At 27.3% G+C, this 12,450-nt stretch overlaps 1 protein-coding gene across 1 annotated transcript in view; it reads right to left on the bottom strand.

Annotated features, from left to right (window-relative positions):
* LOC129921049 (Krueppel-like factor luna) overlaps positions 1-12,450 on the bottom strand; it is a 368,820-nt gene that overhangs the window by 199,680 nt on the left and 156,690 nt on the right. The gene's annotated exons all lie outside the window — the stretch shown is intronic.

The raw sequence follows: 12,450 nt of genomic DNA, 5'->3' as shown, positions 1-12,450 counted from the left end.
TTACGTTAATTGATGAAAAAAATTCGTAAAGTGATGTAAAAATTCATTAATTCTCGATCAAAAATTTTTATGAAAAATTGCATTAAAATACGAAAGTTTTCGTTAATTGATGAAGTTCTTCATTAACGTATGAAAGCCATTTCGTTGAGCCAATTAAATTTTTCATCGGCTGAAAATTAATTAAATTTTCGTTGGCTCAACGAATTTTTTCGTTGTATTTACGTAAGGATTTGGTTCAGTGTATCTTCCATTCCAAATGCAATACAACGAAACGGCCATAGTAAAAATTTTTCCTACGTTATAGTTCTTTCATTTGATACCAATTTCATTACTGGCCGCCAAACGTCCAATATGCCCATTCTCCTTTAGAGAATATTTTGTTCGTATTTGATTCCAAATTAATGAACCTATGGAATTACAACACGGCAATGACTTGAAATGGTCTTTGATGTATTTTGTTTACTATATGTATGTACTAGGTATGTAGTATCCTATTTAAGAAAAATTAGTGAAAAAAAAATATTTTTTTTTTAAATCCCAATTTTTGTTTTTGTTAATTTTCTTTAACCATAATACTAAGACTTTTCTTTGAATACTCTAAAAAATGGTTCTTTGGAAATTATATACCTACCGACTATTAATAAATATCTAAATAAAGTGATTATAAATTTTCAATAAATTTGGTGTATATATAGGCAGTTTTAAAATTAATATTAATAAAATAAAAAGATATGTTCATTGAAAAACAAAAAATTTTAACCGAATATAAAAGAAAAACCTGTACCAGTTGGAAAGGTATTTGAACAGCACCCATTGCAAGTGGGCTTGAATGGTGTAAAATTTTGTATTCTAAAATCATTTTTGACACACACAGACAAATAATGGACCTACCAAAATTGTTTTTCGGTGGGTTAAAAAAATGTGTTAAAAATAACGTAGTCTTGGTTAAAAACTACGTAGTTCTCCCTGCTAAAATCAACGTAGTCGCCTCGGTTAAGTTAAATTGTTTAAAATTAATCAACTTGTTTATATTGATCAAGAAACTTGTCTAAAATTTGAGATATTAGTAAAATTTAACCGAGAAAGTGGGTAACATTAAACAATTTTGAATAACCGAGTCGACTAGTGTTATTTTAAACCGTTTCTAATTTTAAATAATTCATCGAGCTTCCAGCTACAGCCAATCAAATTGTTTTAGCCTTTATTCATGTGAACCAATTTTATTGCTTACTTTTAAAAATTGTTTATCAAAACTTAGAAAAAAAATATAAATATAAACCAAAAAGTTGTTTAGAAGAATGCCAAAAAAAACTCCAACCGCTCAAAATGAAAAGCCATCAATCGTAAATAAGAAATATGAAATTTTTTTCAAATAAAACCTTCCCCGAAAGTTGCTACGATGATTCTTATTCTTCTTCCTTAGCTTTTACCAAAATGTCTGGTTTATGAATGTTTTTTGTGGACCCATCTTGCCAAAATATGCAATTAAAGTATTCGTTTTTAAGTGCATTGCCGGTCAGAAGACAACCATTAAACCGTTTTGAACTTAATTATTTCGTATTGTGGAAGAAAATTCAATCATATGGTATCGTTTTTTCTGAGTATCATCCTTATTTAAGAAAATTAGTGCACTTTATTTTGGAATCAGCTCACTAGGCTCTGCAAGAATTTTGAATCCTATACATCCGAATCAACAATATCAACAACAGATCCACATAATGGCTGTGTCCATCATGTATCTACATTAAGCATAAAAATAAGCAAACAGCGCAGCGGCATTTAAAAAATAATCTTAGGATGGCGCATCATCTTAGGATATTTTCGATGCTGAATCTCATGGAACTAAAACCGAGCCAATCTGAGTTCAATAAAATAGTTTTGCATTAAAAAACACTTAATAATTTGAAATTGAGAATCGTGATAGCAATAACCATAGATGGTTTTATGAGAAAAAAATAATATTGGATATTCAAGATTTTTAGGTATTACATTAAGCATGTATTATACAGGCAGTTTTTATCTTACATCAAAATTGTTCACCAGATTTTGAACCAAGCCCCCCCCCGAAACGAAATCCTGGCTACGTGCCTGGTTCAAGTGTTTGCTTCTTAGACACAAAATTTGAGACGCATATTTTTCGAAATAGCGAAGGCTTATATTGGTCGATAATTCTGAACTTTTTTATAAAACAACAATTACATCAATCATGCAATAAAAGCGCCATATACAACTCTCAATCAACTTTTTTTTTTTAAATTAAGTAATTTTTTGTTACTAAAATACATTATTTGCATCATATTGAATATATTTTTCTAGAATTAATTAGTATGCTCTAGAGAATTTTAATTTTCCAGCAAAAGGTAAATATTTTCCTTTCCTCCTTCTCAGAGACCCCAATCTCCACCATCTCTACAGTCAAACAACTATTCTATTGCACAATCTCAATTCCTCCTTATGCCAATTAGCATCAAAAAAACGTTGATCAAACATTTTTGCTAATAAAAATGTTAATTTTTTAGAATTTTTCAATTAAATTTAATGCAAAACGAATTAAAAAAAAAAAAAAAAAACAACTTTACTTCACTCTCAAATCAAGAAGAACGTGATCTTGATTGTGATTCATCATCATCACACAAAGCTACGAATGCAAGCTTGATATTCTTTCAAAAAAAAAAAAAAAAAAAAAATAACTAGCTTGTTTGGAATGCAGTTGTTGAACCATTCACCAAGGTATAGTACCTACCTCTAACACAAAACACGCTCCTATTGAAAAACAAAAAAAAAATTCCTAAACGTAGTTTATAGCAACATTTTTGGATTGTCGAACAGAGAGAACGAGAGGAAAAAGATTGTAATTCCATTCATCCATGAGATACATTGTTTAGAAGAGGATATGGCTTTGATTTTGGTGCTGCACACAATCCAATCGATTTAATTCATTTTATTCTTTTCAAAAACGTTTTTAGTTTTTTTTTTTGCATTCATCCCCGTTTGCGTTGTGTCTGTTGAACGGGTCGTTCGTGGGTTGTCGTGGTAAAACGATTAAACTGGAAACAAAAATCACAGGCAGTTGAATTTGAAAAAAAAAAAAAAAAATAACCAAAAACTAAATTGCAAACACACAAAACGCTTCGCCCCATAAAGCATTCCGTTAAAAATTTAATTTCAAAAATTTCGAATTAAACGTTTTTTGTTGTTGTTGCTGGCTGTGATTCTGGCCCCCATAAAGAATAGAAGAATCAGCAGCCAACAACTTTTGTTGTCGCAAACGCAATTTTGTATTTTTTTTTTTTTCATTTTTTTATTTGCGAACAATTATTATTATTCCAGCATAGACTTATAGCTGAGCCGAAACGATTCGGCCACTCATCATAGAGATTATCGAATTAAAAATGTGTGCGTGGGTTTGTGTTTGTGTTTGTTTTGGTTTTTGCGTAAAGAGAAGAACAAAAATTTATAAATAGCATTTAGCATAGAAAAATACTCATCATCATCGCAAAATAGCGCGCACAGATTCGCACAGCAGTAGCAGATTATGTATATGGGGGGTTGTTGAATGGAGTTAAGAGGGGTGGTAAGGGGATACAATATTGTTATAACGAGCAAAACAAACCACAAGCGAGCAATCTAAAATAAATTGTCTAATCGCATTGCGCGCGAAATTGTTGTGCAAATTTATTTAACCTTGTGTGATGGTAAATTTGCTTTTCATTTTTCGTTCTTTATGGTTTTTTGGTTTGTTTTTTTTTTTTAATTTAAAATTTTTTATTATTCTTACACAAAATTTTTTGTTTATTCCATTAATTAGAGTTTTTTTTTGTTTGTTTGCATGCATTAGAAATGAGTGTGAGATTTGATTTTTTTTTTGCAATAATTGAGGTTAAAGATTTTCAGATGCAAAAATGATTGTTTATTTTTTTGAAAAAAAAAAAAATAAGAATTTCACACGTTTGTGCAAATTTTATTAAATTATCATAAGAAAAAATAAATAAAATTAAGTTTAAACTTTAAATAACTGGTTCAGTGCAGGTGAATTATAGTTAAACTAGTTAAAAGGTGAAAGTTGGATTTTTTTTTTGCTTTTATAATTTTTTCTAAAACTAGATCGAATAGTATTAAGCATTAAAACAAGTTGCATCCAAATTGCACCAGTTTTGTTCTACCGAAACTGAGCAAATATTAACAATTCCTTCTTAACGTTCGATTCATAACTTTTTGAGCAAACGATGCACAGTGCGGTATTTAGGTCTAAAACCTGGCCAAAAATATTTGGGCAAATTTATCACATCAAATAAGTTATTTAGAAGGAAAATTTTTGATTTTCTTGGTACAGTAAAACCCACTTAAGTGCTTATACCTCCCGATTAGCCGTGAAAAAAAAATTATTAAAAATAAAAAAATGCACGTACAGTCCTTTGCTATAAATTTTCTTAAATCTAGTAGTTTATTCTTTATATTTTTTTTTTATTCAAGTTGTTTTATTGAGTAGTTTTTGAGAAATTAAGTTTTAAAATTAAAAAAAAAAAAATGTTTCGTTAATTAATTGATTCTGTATAAAATTTATTTTTTATCATTATTTAATGATTTGGAAGTTTTAAGTCAAATACTAAAGAATTCATTCTAATAAATAACAAAGTTCTCAAAAAAATTAAAAAAAAAAAACTGAAACATACTTTTTTCCTGGGATACCCTGTTTTTTAATTTTAATTTTATCTGAATGCATTAAATCTCAAAAATATTATGTGAAAATTTTAGGACGATTGGAGCCAAATTGATTAAGTTATTCCAGAGTTCAAAACTTTAAATCGTTCTCCCCACAACTAACATTTTCAAAGCCTCATAACTTCAAAACTACTGCACTGATTCTTTTAAAATTTGAAATACTATTTCTGTACAGGTAAAATAGTACATAAAATCAAGAAATAAAAAAAAATTGTTACACTCATGAAACTTGGCAAAAAGTTTGCTTTTGGGATAAAAACCAAGTACAAAAAAAGTCTATAAAAAAAAGTTGGGTGGTTGAAGGTCAAAAATATACTGAAAAAAATTGTTAGGTGAATATCACAACATGAAACAAGTTTTCAAGGTATTTTTTGATGCTGATTTTAATGAAATAAACATAAAGTCAATACGATTGCTCTAAAAAAAGTTATAGCCGATTCAAAACAAGGGTGCTTGTTTTTTTGACTTCAACAGGTAAAATATAACCGAAACCCATGGGAAATACATGCTACACTGATGAAATTCGGGATGAAGGTTTTAGGTTAAGAATTAAGAATCTAAAAAGTGTACAAAATTATCTTGAGTGAAAGGGTGTTTTTTTTTTTAAGAAATGATGAAATTCGGAATTAGTATACCACAAAAACTAGGAAAAAATTGTTACATTGTTACACAAATGAAATTTGGTAAAAATGTTTCATTTATAACAGAAACCAAGAACCCAAAAAGTGTATACAAATATTTTAGGTTAAAGGGTGTTTTTTTTTTAAATAGGGAAAAATCCGCGATAAGTCCGATAAAATCAATGGTATAAATGGTACCCTTACGAAATTCATTAAATATGTTCTCTTTTCAATGGAAATTACGAATAATGTAAGCCTATAAATTTTTTTTATGTGAAATTGTGTTTTGTTTAGAAGTAAAGAAAATATAGGTATATTTGAAAAAGTGTCTAATACTAGAGTAATATTAGTGGTACCCTATTGAAATTTAGCAATTATGTTACTTTTAAGATAAGAAACAAGAATCTAAAGTGTCTATAAAAATATCATGGTTAAAAGGGTGTTTTTTTGAGTGAAAACACAAATGATGGGTCACCCTAATGAATTATTTTTAAAACATTGATTTTGGGAAAGAAAGCAAGAATAAAGAGTTTTTATAAAAAAAATGTTGGTGAAAGGGTGTTTTTTTTTCGAAGATACAGTAAAATCTGCAATTGGTCCCAAAAAGCCAATGAATATTACTTTCGAAATTCAAGGATGTGTTGCAGAAGCTCCATTTCTTAGAAAGAAATGCACTTTTGATTATAATTATTTAGAGATTTATAAACCTCAAAATTGGCAAAATAAAAAAAAAATGGCGTTTTTCAATTAACTTAGGAAAGCAATACAATGAGAAAATATTATAAAAACTTTTTAGTTCTTTCAAGTCATAATTAAATTTGGAAGATAGATAAAATTATAGTTGAACTGGGGACTTAAAAATACCTTTTTACTACATAAATTCATTAAAAAAATGGATATAAAAAATATATTCCTTCAACTTAATTTATTTGTAAACCTTGAAAAAAAAAAAAAAACTTTAAAAGGTTAAGCATGAATGAGTCGGTTTTTTTCATTTGACTTGCCTTCCTTTCTCAGATTATTAGGTACTCTGTCATAAAAAAAAGCGATTTCAATGCACATGAATGCTTTGATGCCTTTGTGCTGTTTATCAAATACATATTTAATCTTAAGATAGAGCAGAGCTTTTTTTTCGTTTACCAAAGCAAATTCGATAAAAGCTTAAAAAAGAAGTCGGTAAGAAAAAAATAAAGATGTATTTTACATAAAATAATAATAACTGTCATTATTCAAAATTTAACGAAAAAAAAAAAATTTTAAGTATGCCTATAAAAAAATATATCTAAAAAGCTTTTATTACAAACAAAATTAACATCACAAAAGCTAAGCTAGGCCTCTATGTCTAAAGTCTACAAAAGACATATATTTTTTTTTATTTTTTAATTAATGCAGACATAAAGTCGTCGCTAACTTGTATTTTCTTAACAAAAAATCAAGTTTCTAAAGTTTAATTATAAATCCTATGCTATTGATCTAACTTCAAAAAGCAATCCTATTTATGGATCTTTGTGAAGAGTTAAAATATTTAATGAGCCATGTTGTGTGTTGTTTTTTTTTGTGTCAAAATTTTTCTCCTATCACGTTTAGGTACGAAATTATCTATGCCATCATTATTAATGCTTTGACAAATGTTATGACCTTGACTCTTTTATTGCTCTAACAATAACAAATAAGGGTCTTGTTTTTAGAAAGAAGAAAAAAAAAAAAAACTATCAGACACGTTAATTTAAATTTAATTTAAGTTTCAAGATTAGAAAAGCTGTTATTATTCGTTTCTATATTTTCTTTTACACTTTAAGACTAGTCATTCTCTTCTTCAATAATTCTAATTAAATACAGAAAATGGAAACTCTTTTATCTATCATTTTGTGTGTTGTACCAATTTTATAAATCAAATGAAAAAGCTTTTAAATATCTTATTTCCATCAATTTCAAATGATATCTACCTAACGACTATTTTCAAAAAATTCCAACTTTATCTTAAGACAGCCAAACCGAAAACAATAAATTACGTTAAGTATTCATTTCCCATACCTTTAAACAAAAACAAAAACTTGTAATCAAGCACACCTTTTTAAATCTCCAACCCAAAAAATCTTAACAACAACAAAAATTCAAAAAAAGCTACGAATTTAATCATCAGTCAATTTGCATATTAACATCAAACATGAATACATTTACATTTTTATAAATAAATTACACCTCACAGAAAAAAAAAATAATATAATATAAACAAATCTCGGCCAAGAACTTCCCACGCTTAGTTCATAAACTTAATATGAATCAGAAGAAAGAAACAGGGAATGAAAAAAATTTAAAGACAGGGCAGCAACAACAACAACAACTGTAACCGTCATCAAAAAGAAAAAAAGAAAAAAATAAAAAAAAAAATAAACAATAATAATTTAAATAGGTATGTCGAGTCGACATAAATGTTTTTGAATTGGTAATGTTCATTTCGTAAGCTTTTGTTTATAGACTTATAAAGATACACAGACAGTAATAAAATAGAGATTTTAACCATGAACTTTAACTTGACTGATGTTATAATATTGTTTTAGTTTTTTTTGTTTCCTTCCTACTTATCTCTTCCTCATGTTTGTTTCGTGGTGAAATACCACAGGTAGGTTTATAAACAAAGAAAATTAATTATTTAAGCATAACGAATCAGTTCAACCTCTTTTAATTTAACCATAATTATGATTCCATATTAACCTTTAGTACAGTAGTCCAAGTTGGAAAAATTTGTTTCGAATGTATAATGTACACTAGCCCAAAAAATTAAGGGAACAAAAAAAAATCGTGATTTTTTTAGTGATTTTCGATAGGCTGTATCTCAGTAAAAAATGATCGCATCATGACAAAATAAAAAGCATGTGAAAGCTCTATGCTTCTAGTTTTAGGATTAAATGTTAAAATATTTTCTTTCTAACGGTAAAATAGCTAAATCGTTGAAACTGTAAAAAAACTAAAATTTTCCAATTTTTGTTTGTTTTTACTTTTCTCTAAATGACTTACTTCATTGAACTTTTTTATGAGCAAAATCAAATTCTTTTGAGTTTATTTGAACATTTTAATGATAAATATCGTTTAAGTTTTAGATAAACCAAGAGAAAACAAAAAAATTTCAAAATTAAGAAAAATATCCAAAAATGGTATAAAAAGCTTTTTTTTCAAAATTTAACCTTTTTTTGAAAACTTTTAATTTTTCCTTGGTTTATCTTAACTTTAAACGATATTTATCAATAAAATGTTCAAATAAACTCAAAAGAATTTGATTTTGCTCATAAAAAAGTTCAATGAAGTAAGTCATTTAGACCTGCAGAAATATGGTGTTTTATTTCATCTCAAGAATTCAAACCCTCACAATAGAAAAACTGCTTGATGAATAAGTCTGAAACTTTGCATATTAATTTCAGGTATATTAAGCTTCAATAGTTAAGCCTCAGATTAATCTAATCACCCATAGAAATTAAATAGCGGTAAATTTTCTAAAAAACCGTAAAAATGCCTATTTTGATAGCTTTTCTAAATTAATCTAAAAAATAAGAAAACAATTTGTTCAACAAAACAAAACTTAATTTATTTGTAGAAAATTGAATGAAGTTTTTAAATGTGTTCTTGAATATTCTGTACAGTGATTCGTTGTTGAGATATTGATAGTCAAAGTCAAAAGTATGGTTTTTGGTTTGATGACTGATATTGCAGTTCAAAAAAATCGTAGAAGTTTGAAACAAAATGAATTTAAAAGCTAAATAAATAACCTTTCTAAAAATAATAATCATTTTATTAGAAAAAAATTTCCCACTCTCTTGAGAAAAGTAAAAACAAACAAAAATTGGAAAATTTTAGTTTTTTTTACAGTTTCAACGATTTAGCTATTTTACCGTTAGAAAGAAAATATTTTAACTTTTAATCCTAAAACTAGAAGCATATAGCTTTCACATGCTTTTTATTTTGTCATGATGCGATCATTTTTTACTGAGATACAGCCTATCGAAAATCACTAAAAAAATCACGATTTTTTTTTTTTTGTTCCCTTAATTTTTGGGCTAGTGCATTTAGGTTCAGTAAGTAAAATTAAAATACAAACATTTTTTTGTATATACAAAAAATTTAACAAAAAAAATTGTACGAATTTCTATGCCTTTATAAATAAATAATTATCTATAAAAATTATAAACTAATGTTATTTTTGGAATCAGCACCTTGCGATAATTTTCTTACATTTAAAAATAAAATAAATATAATTTTAAATAAAACCAAAAGATTAATTTTTAATTTTTTAAATGTTTAAATATTTTTGAAATTTTTATTTTATTACTATATCCATATCATAGAAAAGATGATGAGGAGAACGCCTGTTGACATGTAGTAGATCCAAGAAAAAAAAAATAGTCAAACAATACTTAGCCGGCACCTTATAACTAAAATACAGTGACTCAAATAGGTAATTTTTCAAAATTTTTTGAAACCTTTTTTCTGCCAAAGCGAGATTTCGTAGGAGTCGGATTTTAGTTATATTTCATTTTAATTGTTTTGAGGCTAGAATTGTGTGATAAAGTATTTAAAGAGCCACTGTACTAAAAAAAAAATCATTTAAGAAAGTGTAGGTATAAGTTAGTTTTTCCTCTGGAAAGCGACATGATTAATTCCATGCAACTTTATATAGCCAATAACAAGATGGACAAGAAAAACGCTTCCAATGATAAATTATTTGTTAAACTAAAGTAGTTTAGAAGCTATCATGCCACTGATGAACTTTTTCACTTTGTAAAACTTAATGAATTTTTTTTTGTGACCCAGCCGTTTGAAGTACCACCCCGGAATTGTATTGAAGAAATACACCTTTTCCGGCATTTGGGTATGAAAGTAGTGCCATCTAATGCTCATAATTATAAAACAGTTTTTTTTTTATGATTTACACACAATTTTTTTTCTGTACGATAGGCCAAAAAAACAAAACTTGCACTTGCGAAATTCACCTTTTGCAGCCATCTTGGATTTTGGTTTTGGTCAAATATCTCAGTTTCTATTGGTTGTAGAAAACAAATTGTGGGACGACAATTGTACAAAATTGATTTTTCTATATGATAAATATATTAGAAACTTAAACAAGAGTTCAAATAAATAAAATGTTTGTCAAAAACAATCACTTAAAAATACTTTTTCTAAAAAAAAAAACTGATTCATTTTTTTTTTGTTCAGCCACTTAATTTGGCACTACTTGTCAACTGCGAGTCAAATCTATATTTCATCTTCAAAAAAAAACACTAGTTTTTAAAGTGGCCACTTGTCAATGAAATTTTTTTTTTCTGACATGCAAAAGTGGCGGGATAGCGTCTTCATAAAATTTTTCAAGAAGTTCTTCTTCTCTTAAAATAAAAAATATTTTTTTTTTGCTGTTGGAAATCTTGAATAGTTAGAAATTTAAAAAGATAAGGATGACCTGACTATTCTCTTACATCCTTTAGGGATCATTTAGCCTAGGCTTGTAATAACTTATCGCAACAATTTCTACCTTTTGTCAATTTTTAAAATATTCATAACAAAAAGTAGCAAGTTAATTAAAAAAATTATTTTCTCCTAGTGCTTCCCAAAAACATTAAAAAAAATCATAAGGAAATTTTATTGAGAAATTTTTGTGACTCTTTCACAAAACAAACATTATTATTCATTTCGCATGACGCTTTTTATTATATCGTTAATGTTTTTTTTCCTGCCTGTTAATATTTCTCTGAAGAGCTATAAAAGTTTTTTTTTCCTGTTGTTTTTTTTTTTTTTATTAAGTAACTCAACAAATTCATTTCAAGTAAATCACTGAAAATAAAGAATCCCTTAAAGTCATCAGAATGTCAAATCTCTTGACTAATTAATGAAAAAAAAAATAAAATCATGTTATTAAAAAATTATACTTAACGATGCCTTTAAGCATTTAAACTTTTAAGGTATAATATCCATTTTACTCTCGTTCAGTTAAAAAAACAACCAGAGTCATTTTTAATGTTCAAAAATAAAGTTCCAAAGCATTGAGTCATTATTAGCTTACCTGAAAATAAACAAGAAAATAAAAAGGAGATCATTAAACACACTTATAACTGTCAAAAGCAAAGAGATATCAAATTTATTGAAGTGAAAAAAAAAACATTATAAAATTTATTTACTCAAATGCGAGAATATAACCCTAACAGATGTCGAGAGACCTAAAAAATAAAAATAAAAAAAATAAAAAAAAGCTTCTTAAGCCAAATTTTTAATTTTTTTTTTTTTTGAAGGTAGGTATAGAGTTCAAGCAAAATCATTGAACCGGCCTTGCCCACACAACATTCGACTCCGGGACATGACCGAACCAACAAAAAACGACCAACGACCGGTCTCAAATTCCAAAGTAAAACAATTTCAATCTTCAAACGGTCTCTTATTTTTTTTTTTAATTATTTTTATTTTTTTTGCCTGTTATCGTTGAAATACCAAACATATAATGACATCATGTTCCCCCCTTTAAATGAACCAGTGTGTTAATCACTCAAATGATGAATTCAACAACACAATGCAACAACATTGGAATCAAAACAAAAAACATAAAAAAAACTTAGAGGAAGACCCAACAACAACAAAAAAAAAAAAAACAGAAAAATAAAAACCTTGACAAAAAAGTGAAGCTTTAAAAACGAGTTCATACTACCAAAACGCGTAACAGCAAAAGCGCGCCAAATCTGTGTTCTGCAATAAGATACAAATAAAAACAGAAAAACATAACAAAAAAAAAAAAGCGAAACGAAGCGCGTGTAAAAGGCAACTCTGGCCAATAAATAATTTTTTTACTTTGTTTGGGTTTTTGAGAGGTTTTTTTTTTTATTAAATTAGTTGGTTGCATCACTCAAGTCGAGCCGGTTTTTTGTCTAAGCTCTTAAGTGGATTCAATTTGCTGCGAAAGATTTTACTATGGTTACCACTTTGGTAAATTTTTACATCAATAGATAGATTTTGAAGAAATTTTTTTATGAGAATATGTTTTATTTGTGACTTAAAATTTGTTTACGTAACGTAACGTAATGTAATATAACGTAATGTAACGTAACGTAATGAAACGTAACGTAACATAAAG

Source organism: Episyrphus balteatus, chromosome 1 (assembly GCF_945859705.1).
Source record: "Episyrphus balteatus chromosome 1, idEpiBalt1.1, whole genome shotgun sequence".
NCBI classification, from domain to species: Eukaryota; Metazoa; Arthropoda; class Insecta; order Diptera; family Syrphidae; genus Episyrphus; species Episyrphus balteatus.
This window is presented reverse-complemented; position numbering and strand designations above follow the sequence as displayed.